We start from the raw sequence: 8,187 nt of genomic DNA on the forward strand, positions 1-8,187 counted from the left end.
GTTTAAAAAAAAACAAAAGAGGCAATGACCTTCGGGAACATCCTTAATACCTTTCCTGTGATAATACCTAATACCTGTGAATGCTCCTTAGTTTCATCCAGAGGATCTCAAAATATATCAGCCAGAAAATTTTTCTTGAAGTTGTGATTACTTTAAGTAGCCACCTTTGCAGGTGAGTTTTCAGTTCCTGTCTTTTTGCTCAGCACCCTGGAAGCCTGTGGTCTGAACTGGAAAACATGGGCCATGGCACGGTGTTGGAACTGATGCTGAAACTGTACATTATTTTGCTGTGTTCCTGGACTTTTGCTGAGCTCTTGGTTTTGTTTCTCTGTGACCTGTAAAATTTGTCTGTCCCTTTGTGATAGTAGTGGGAGGCAGGGGATGTCAAAGTTGGGTTTTGGGTCTTTGGTGATTCTTGTGACCATAACTATGGACCTTTGTACAGATTTTCAGATGAAGCAGTCATGTCTGAATAAAAGGGGACATGTTACAGATCAACAAAAATTATAAAATCTGAATGCCATGATGAGACTCCATATGATCCAGTTAAGATGCTGCCTCCTACCTGTCACCTTTCTTATTGTATGTACTTTGCCATGTGTGATACTCTGCAAGTCTCAAGAGTAAATCCACGACAGGGCAACATTTACTGGCTTTTAAAAGGAATCTGATTAATGGCAAAGCCCCGTGAATAAACCTTTATTGATGTCTCTTATGTCTTGTTTATTAAGATTGCTGCCAAAGCCATCTCTCCTGTTCTGACAATACTGATAAGATAGACTGAAGAAGTAAGATTTGAAACAACCACAGTGAAAACTCTTTGACAAGTAAGTCAAGCAATGTTAAAGCGTTATTCACTCACCAGGAGAAAGTCAGCAAAAAGAATTCAAGATGCTGTAGCCTTCAGTTCTAGAAAATAAGGAAATGATTAAGTTGCCAATCAGATATATAAAAGGAGGAGAAATGAGACATACCATTCTTGTTCCTGTTTTAATGAGCTTTTTGTGTTTTATCTAGAAGTCCAACCCATCAGGAATTAACAGGTGGCCAAAATGTGCTCTGATTCACTACATAATGAAGATTATTTTCCTGTTTTCAACAGTGATATTTTAAATTTACCATTTAGGGGCAAAATAATGATTTAGGGGTTGTTTGGTTTTTTTTCTATTTTTTGGGGGGGGTGGGGTGGGTAGGGTTTGGTGGCTGGATGGCATGCCCACAGTACCTACTCTTTCTTCTGTTATCATTTGCTATTTGCATTGTGGTGTCAGTGGTGTAGTATTGTAGCACTGCATGAAGCACAAAGTTCTTCAGGGATACTCATGGTAATTGACTGGCTGAAAGCAAAAAAGGGTGTATTTTCTGTCTGGTTTGAGGTGAATCAGCATTTTCTATATGAAATCCAGTTTTCCTGCTGTATCCCGCAAAACATTTGAAGAGATGATGAAAGACTAAGAGCAGAACTTTGACCCCATATGGTAGCCATATTCCAGCTCTTCTTCATCAAATCTTTTTCATGTCATATTGTGAGATGCATCTTGTAAACCTACAAGTGAAGAACAGGAAGAAGAACTGTCATTCTGGCCTAGGAGACACACACTGCTTTTTGGAAGATCCAATCAGGTAAGCCCTGTGTTGTCATGTGGGACTATGATCTTGAGCCTAAAATGTCACTGAGGGGACACAAAGTTTCCAAAATAATGATGGTGCTTCTTTTGAAATGATGGATCAAACCACTGAAATAGGGTGGGAAGAAGCAGATTAATAAATTCTCATTCATATTTACTTAACTCAGGGTTTTTCCTGATCAGATTTTGATCCATATCTTCTGGCAAAGATAGATCAGCTTCCTGTTTCTGTGGAACTTCTGATCTCATCCTGGATGATGTGCAGCAGCTTCTACTTCTTGCTTCTCCATGACTGAAATGTAAAAATTTATACTGAAAATCTGTGCCTCGTAATAGCTGCATGGAATGCTCTACTGAACTGTCAGCAGGAAATGCAGATGTTAACACAGTAGTAATCAAAGTAGTGCAAAGTGTTGACTACAGTATGTATTCTAAGTGTAACCAGATTTTTCTCCCATTTCCTGAGTGGTTTCCCAAATATCTTGGGAGAATGTCCAAGCCTAAAAAGGATCTGCAGAAAAAATGAGAACTGGGACAATTTCTCTCTTCACACTAATTTCAATGCATTAAACACAATTCCACTATAAGAGGGACTGTTATACACCCCAAAGTTCAAACGACTGAGTTCTTTCATTCAAATGACGCTGTATCACACTAAAATGATTATAGAACTTGGTCACCGCAAGTCACATCCTTCATAGGTGGCACGAATAACCACATTAAACAGGGATATTTTGTCTAGACTTATTTATCTCTTTCCAGCCTTCCCGACTTCTTAAAAATCTTATTAAAAACTTGATTTAATTTACTTAGACTAACTGCTGTCTCCAAAACAGTAAAGAATGTCTGTTACAGATAAAAGAGAACATATTAACTTTTCTCATGTTTTTTCCCCTTTTCCTACTATGATTTTTTCTAGCATCTTAATTGAAAAAAATCCCTCATTTTGAATTCTGTTGTAATTCTTAACAAAAGAACCTGAAATATATATTATTTTATTCCACGTGGGAAAAAACTCTACCTTCCCAATTTCAAAACTTACTCACTATTTCTATTATAGTAGGAAAGCACAGCATGATTGTCTATCATGTCTTGAAGAGTTCCTATTCTTAATTATGTGTCTGAGTTAGCTTTGATATCTGGTCTCCTTTAATAATAAAACAATATAATCAAATATTTTTACAATTAGTTGCTTCCAGTTGGGCATAGGGGCAGCCTGGAAATTGTGGTGTGTTTTCTCAGTCAAAAGTATTTCTGCCAGTCTGCCTGGCGGGGAACGAAGAAAGGCCAAGGTCTGTGGCTCTGGGCTGTTCTGTGGTGCAGATGAGAGCTTTTCCCAAGGCTCACCAACAGGCAGCTGGGAGCCTGGAGATCTCCTGCTGCAGAACCAGGAGTGGAAAACTCCTTGGAGGCTGGATTTGCTAGACCCTCATGCCTCAGTTTCACATCAGGGACACTAAGTGCTCTGTCACATCTTGCTTTCTGGCTCCTTGGTGGCCAGTGGGTGAGCACTCCAAGGAGATATAATTCAGCAGAGCTAAGCCTGGTAGCACACAAAGGCCTAATTAAGACTAGTGCCTGCAAACTGGAGACAGGCAAATTAATGTTGGGATTATGGGGTCATAAGATCACAGGATAATTCAGACTGGAAGGGTCTTCAGGAGGTCACTAGCCCAAACTCCTACTCAAAGCAGCATCACTTCTGAGCTCAGACCAGGTTCCTCAGGGCTTTATCCAGTCAGGTCTTAAAGACCTGCAAGGATGCAGAACACAACTGCGCTGTGCAACCTGCTCCAGCTCTGTCCTTGTAGGGAAAAAGTTTCTCTCTGTATCCAGTAAGAACCTCAAATGGCAGACACATAATTATATTGTTGATGACTATTGGGATTGATCTGCCATAGGAAGTGGTGGATTCCTCATCTGTTGTTACCTTCATGACTGGACAGTTTTCCGGGAAACATGTTTTTTACCCAAGATAAGTTGTTATTTTCTGTATATCTAACAGTGCCTTGTGGCCTTAATGTAACAACTATATGAAGAGACATGCTATCACCTAGTGGGAGGAGCTGAATGAGGTGATTTTGACAATAAAGGAATTGTTATTTTTTTCAAAAAGTCTTTTAATTTAAATTGCTAAAATTATAGTAATGGAGTTTACATGAACTGAAAGCTGGTTTTGAGGAACTCTTGTTTTTTCTAATCTTTCTATGTCTTTTGAACTTCAATACTTCTGAGAGATTCCTATGCCATTTAATAAACAAGTGACTTAGAAAAGAACAAGCATATTCTCAGAAACATGTGATAACCTAGTTTATACTTGTGCAAAGCCATTAGAAAACTCATTGCTTTAAAAAAACAAAACCAAAAAACAAAGCAGCAGACTGCTGTCTTTCATGTGATAGTAAAATATATGGTTTCCTGCCTGGAAAAAAAAAAAAAAAAAAGGTGATGTTTCAAAAACTTTATTTGCTCAGTGCTACACTTCACTGACACATTGGTTGTTAGGTTGTAGCGTTGCATGCTGAGCACCAGACCAGCAGCCTCATACTAGCGGGTCACACAGGGGCACAGAGGTGGTTTTTGGGCTCTTCTGATGTTTTCCTTTCCTGCTGCTGCCATTATAACATGCAGTAGGGTACATGATCAGGGAAAGGGCCTATTGCTGGGACACATCATTGTTATAATGATGCATTTTAGGCCGTTTTGTACCCCTTGTTACCCTCAGGTTTCTGAGAGGTTCCATCTTGAAAGAGAAAATGCAGCAAGCTCAAGTAAATTCAATGCGGATGCTTGCTAGTCCATTCTGTACCAACCCCCAAACCAGGAATGTAATGACATATGATAGACTGAACTCAGTTTCCCACTATACAGAGGTGGGCAGTGAAGATGTGCAAACTTTGGATGATCCAAACTCAAAATGGTTAATCTCTGCTTACCTTCTTTTACCTGGGACTGCACATCTTACTCAGCAGATCCAGGCCAACGTTGATTATTTATCTAAAGCTATTTATCTAATTCAGCTGGCATATGCATTCAAGACCTAAGGTATAATTGTGATCTGATTCTCACTTTTGAGTGCTAGGGAGTTATACTCTCAGAGTTTGTCTGAAGTGGAGATGCTGCCTAATTGTACAATACAAAGTGATTTGACTTGAGTGAAAATTTAGAAAAAAGGAATCTTGTGTAATGCCTGCACAAGTATAAAAAGGCTTTGTCTGGAGAAAAAAAAAAAAAAGAGAAGCTTGAATCTGAATCCTATCCAAGGATTGTCTTTGTAAAAGAGCTGAATGAGTCCTAGGGTGGAGATAAAAATACAGATAAAGAGAAAACAAATAATTGTTCCTGGTAGAATGGAGAGATAAGGATCCATTTAGCATGTGCTTGTGTGGTCAGCTACAACTTGGCAGCTGCACTGGTGATGTTTCCAACACTGGGAGTCTACACAGAAGCTCTGCAGCCCTTCTTCCCGTGGCCACATTTCTTGCTCTGCTGCCTCTGAGGTGCTAATGATTCCTTCCTACGTCTGTGGTCCACCAGGAGGTGTGCAATACCTGCCATATGGTGTGTCAGCAACGACCACACACAAAAACATGTGATTGGTAGCAAAGTGGAAAATACTGGGAGAACTTTGGTATTTCCTAGCAAGGGCTGGGCTGTAAATAAGGTTCAATATGAAACAGGAAAATGACTGTTTTAACTAATTTCTTAGTCAGTGGTATCTAAGGACATTCAAAGTTCATCCCTACTATTTTTGCTATGCTTTTGGGATTCTCATTGTTTCTTTAATGAAGATCACCAGAATTATGATTTTCTTCTGCTGAAAAAATACTTTTATTTCTTTCTTAAAACTGTAAAAAAATCTTTAAAAATATAAAAAAAATTCATAATCTTTTTTTCACTAACATTTTCAGTGGTAACTTTTGACTTTGTTGAAAAACTATGCTATTGAGAAAGATATTAATATTAAACATCCAACTAGGCACACCAACATTTAGTCTTTATTTTTAACAAACATTGAAGAAAATAATGCTGGATAAGAAATATCCCGGGGGAAAAAAATCATTCAAATTTTGCTTTTTACAGATAGTTTTTGATAAATATGTTTTCCACATGAATTTCTCCTTGGAAGCCCTGTTACAGATGAGGCTACAGCTACATTGGTGTGAGCAGACAGAGACAGCTGTGGTTTTGGCTTCCCCATGCTCCAAGGCAGCCAGGCAGCTTTGGCACTGAAACTGCAATGAGCTGCAAGACTGAGTTGAGGGCTCTGACCTTGGAGCCGGACAAGGAGATGACACAGAAACGTCTGAGCAGGCTCTTGCTCAAATGCAAAGAGTCAGGTGTGTTTGCACATGGACAACGTAGCACCAAACAAAACGATGGAGAACCACCACAAGTATATGAGGGTTGTGTGATGTGTTAAAGAGGATGTCAGTAACTGTGTTTGAAAATCTACTGACAATCCAATAAACATTTCTTTCCACAGGCAGTAAGAGTTCCCATGATCTGTTTCAAAGCATATATTTCAGCAGTGAAGTTCAGTATTTCGGCAACATAAGCAAATTTGCCACCTAATGCTGATCTGTTAGAAAGTTTGGAAAAATTTTAAAGAATAATTTTACTGTGTCTTTTGTAGTCATATCAGATGGTGATTAGATTTTGAAGACTGACCAGAGAGAGTAGTGATGCTGTATTTTAAACAAGGCTGTAAAATTTTAGTGCTCCCTGGTATGGCTTTAACATCTAGGACCTATAGGAATAGGTTTTTAAACTTTTTGGCCAGAAGTAAAACACATAATCGGAGAAGATGAAGTTTGTATCCTTGTGGCTGTTAAGTGGAATAATGGCATTTATTTTATGATCTTGATGCAAATTTCCTGAGTGATAAACTGAATAAAAAGGTTTTTTGTATAAACAGCTTTACCTGAAGCTGTGGTGCTGTGGGACTCCTTCCACACTATTTTGAAGTATAAAGAAAAACAAAAATTGAGCATGAAAAGGAGCTAGGCATTTATGTTAGAACTCCATTTGCCCCAGGAAGTGTTAGGAGAGTTAGATGGTGATATTTTCTTGCTTCTAGAAAAGATGAAGGGAAAGACAAGAAAAGGCCTTATATGAACCTTATGTGAAGATTTATTATTATCAGCCAGGCTTATCTGAAATGAACTTTCCTGTTGTCTTATCAAGCCCAAATTTATCCCATGGCTGCCCTTTTCTAGCCTTGATGTTATTTATGCATGGTGTTATATATAAACCATGAAGTCCAATGCCCTTTACAGTTACAGTAAAACTTTTGTAGAGGTGGAAAATAAAGGATACCACAACACCATGTCTCCAGCCCTGCAATGGATGTTGATGTAGCAGTGCATATCCTAAAGTATTGTATAGAAATTCTGCAAACCTCACGGTCTTTTGAAGGCCTTCTGTGATGTAGCTTTGGGTGAAGATTTACCATTTTCATATAAAGATAGAAACTAAAGATAAACTGCTCTACCAAATTCTGTAATAGATAATTTGGGGCAGCCAGATGTCCTGTGGAAGCTCAGCCGCACCACAGACTAATTTGTATTTGCTTTGGAAGTTTCTAGATTTTAATCTAAGTCCTGTGGATTCAAGTTTGTTCTTCTGAGAAAGCATTCATGAGAAATGAAGGTACTTTATCTAGCTATCTTATCTAATCTTCAGCTGATTTGACTTTTAAAAAGAAGCTGATTAAGTACAGTGGTGAGAAATACGCAACGTTCACCAGAACCCTTCCAAAATGGTTCAGCCTTCTGGAAATGCAAGAAGAGGTCCCCTATGGTTCACCATAGTGGATACCATTTCTTTAGCGATGGCAGATTTAAGGAAGGAGTTACTGCTCATACTGGTTCTGCTCATAGCTGTTGATGACAGCTCACTCTGCTGCTCTTTTGCCCTAGGCAACAGCTCAGTTCAGGGCTAGAGGGGTCTGGGGCCCTAGCTTGGTAGACACAATGCTGATAAATTGAACAAAGATTACTCCTGTTTCAAAGACCTTTTTCCACAAAGGTGAGAAACCACCTTCAGCCTCATGAAGCCAACCTCCTTACACCCCATCCATGGTCTGGCCAAGCCCAATTTAGGGCCCCAGAAGGGAGTGTAATTTAGACATTTTGACTTGGTATCTGTAGAAGTCTACCTTCTTCTGTTGGTTCTGGAAGGAGTTTCCTCTGGAGCTAAAATTAACCTCAGAGAACACCCTTGTACATATCCAGTCTGGTGGAGAAAACAGTGAGTTTGCAGAAAGGTAGGATATAAGAAGTGCTGCAGAGGGAAGCTGTCATCCCATGCCCCAGGCATACCACAGCATGGGAAACCCCCACAGCTTTCCACTCCTGTACCATGTAGTCATCATAGCACAGAACAGTGTTTTTTGTCTCAGAAAGTGAGGCAGTGTGAGGTCCTTTCCATCTCAAGGAGTGTGACTACGTGGGAGGAATGAGAACTGCCATACTGCAGCTTTCAAGTGTTGAGCTCATCACAAGTTTGAAACGGAAGACTATGAATTTATGACTTTTTAATTAAAAAATATTTTGAA

The 8,187-nt window shown here is 39.2% G+C and overlaps 1 long non-coding RNA gene across 1 annotated transcript; it reads left to right on the forward strand.

Moving 5' to 3' along the window:
- The first annotated feature begins 740 nt into the window (after positions 1–740).
- LOC140658388 (uncharacterized) lies at positions 741–1,921 on the forward strand. The gene is made up of 3 exons (XR_012044726.1): positions 741–827; positions 1,532–1,623; positions 1,812–1,921. It is a non-coding gene; the product is annotated as an uncharacterized lncRNA (long non-coding RNA).
- Positions 1,922–8,187: the final 6,266 nt, after the last annotated feature.

The sequence above is a fragment of the Ciconia boyciana genome, chromosome 1 (assembly GCF_034638445.1).
Source record: "Ciconia boyciana chromosome 1, ASM3463844v1, whole genome shotgun sequence".
NCBI classification, from domain to species: Eukaryota; Metazoa; Chordata; class Aves; order Ciconiiformes; family Ciconiidae; genus Ciconia; species Ciconia boyciana.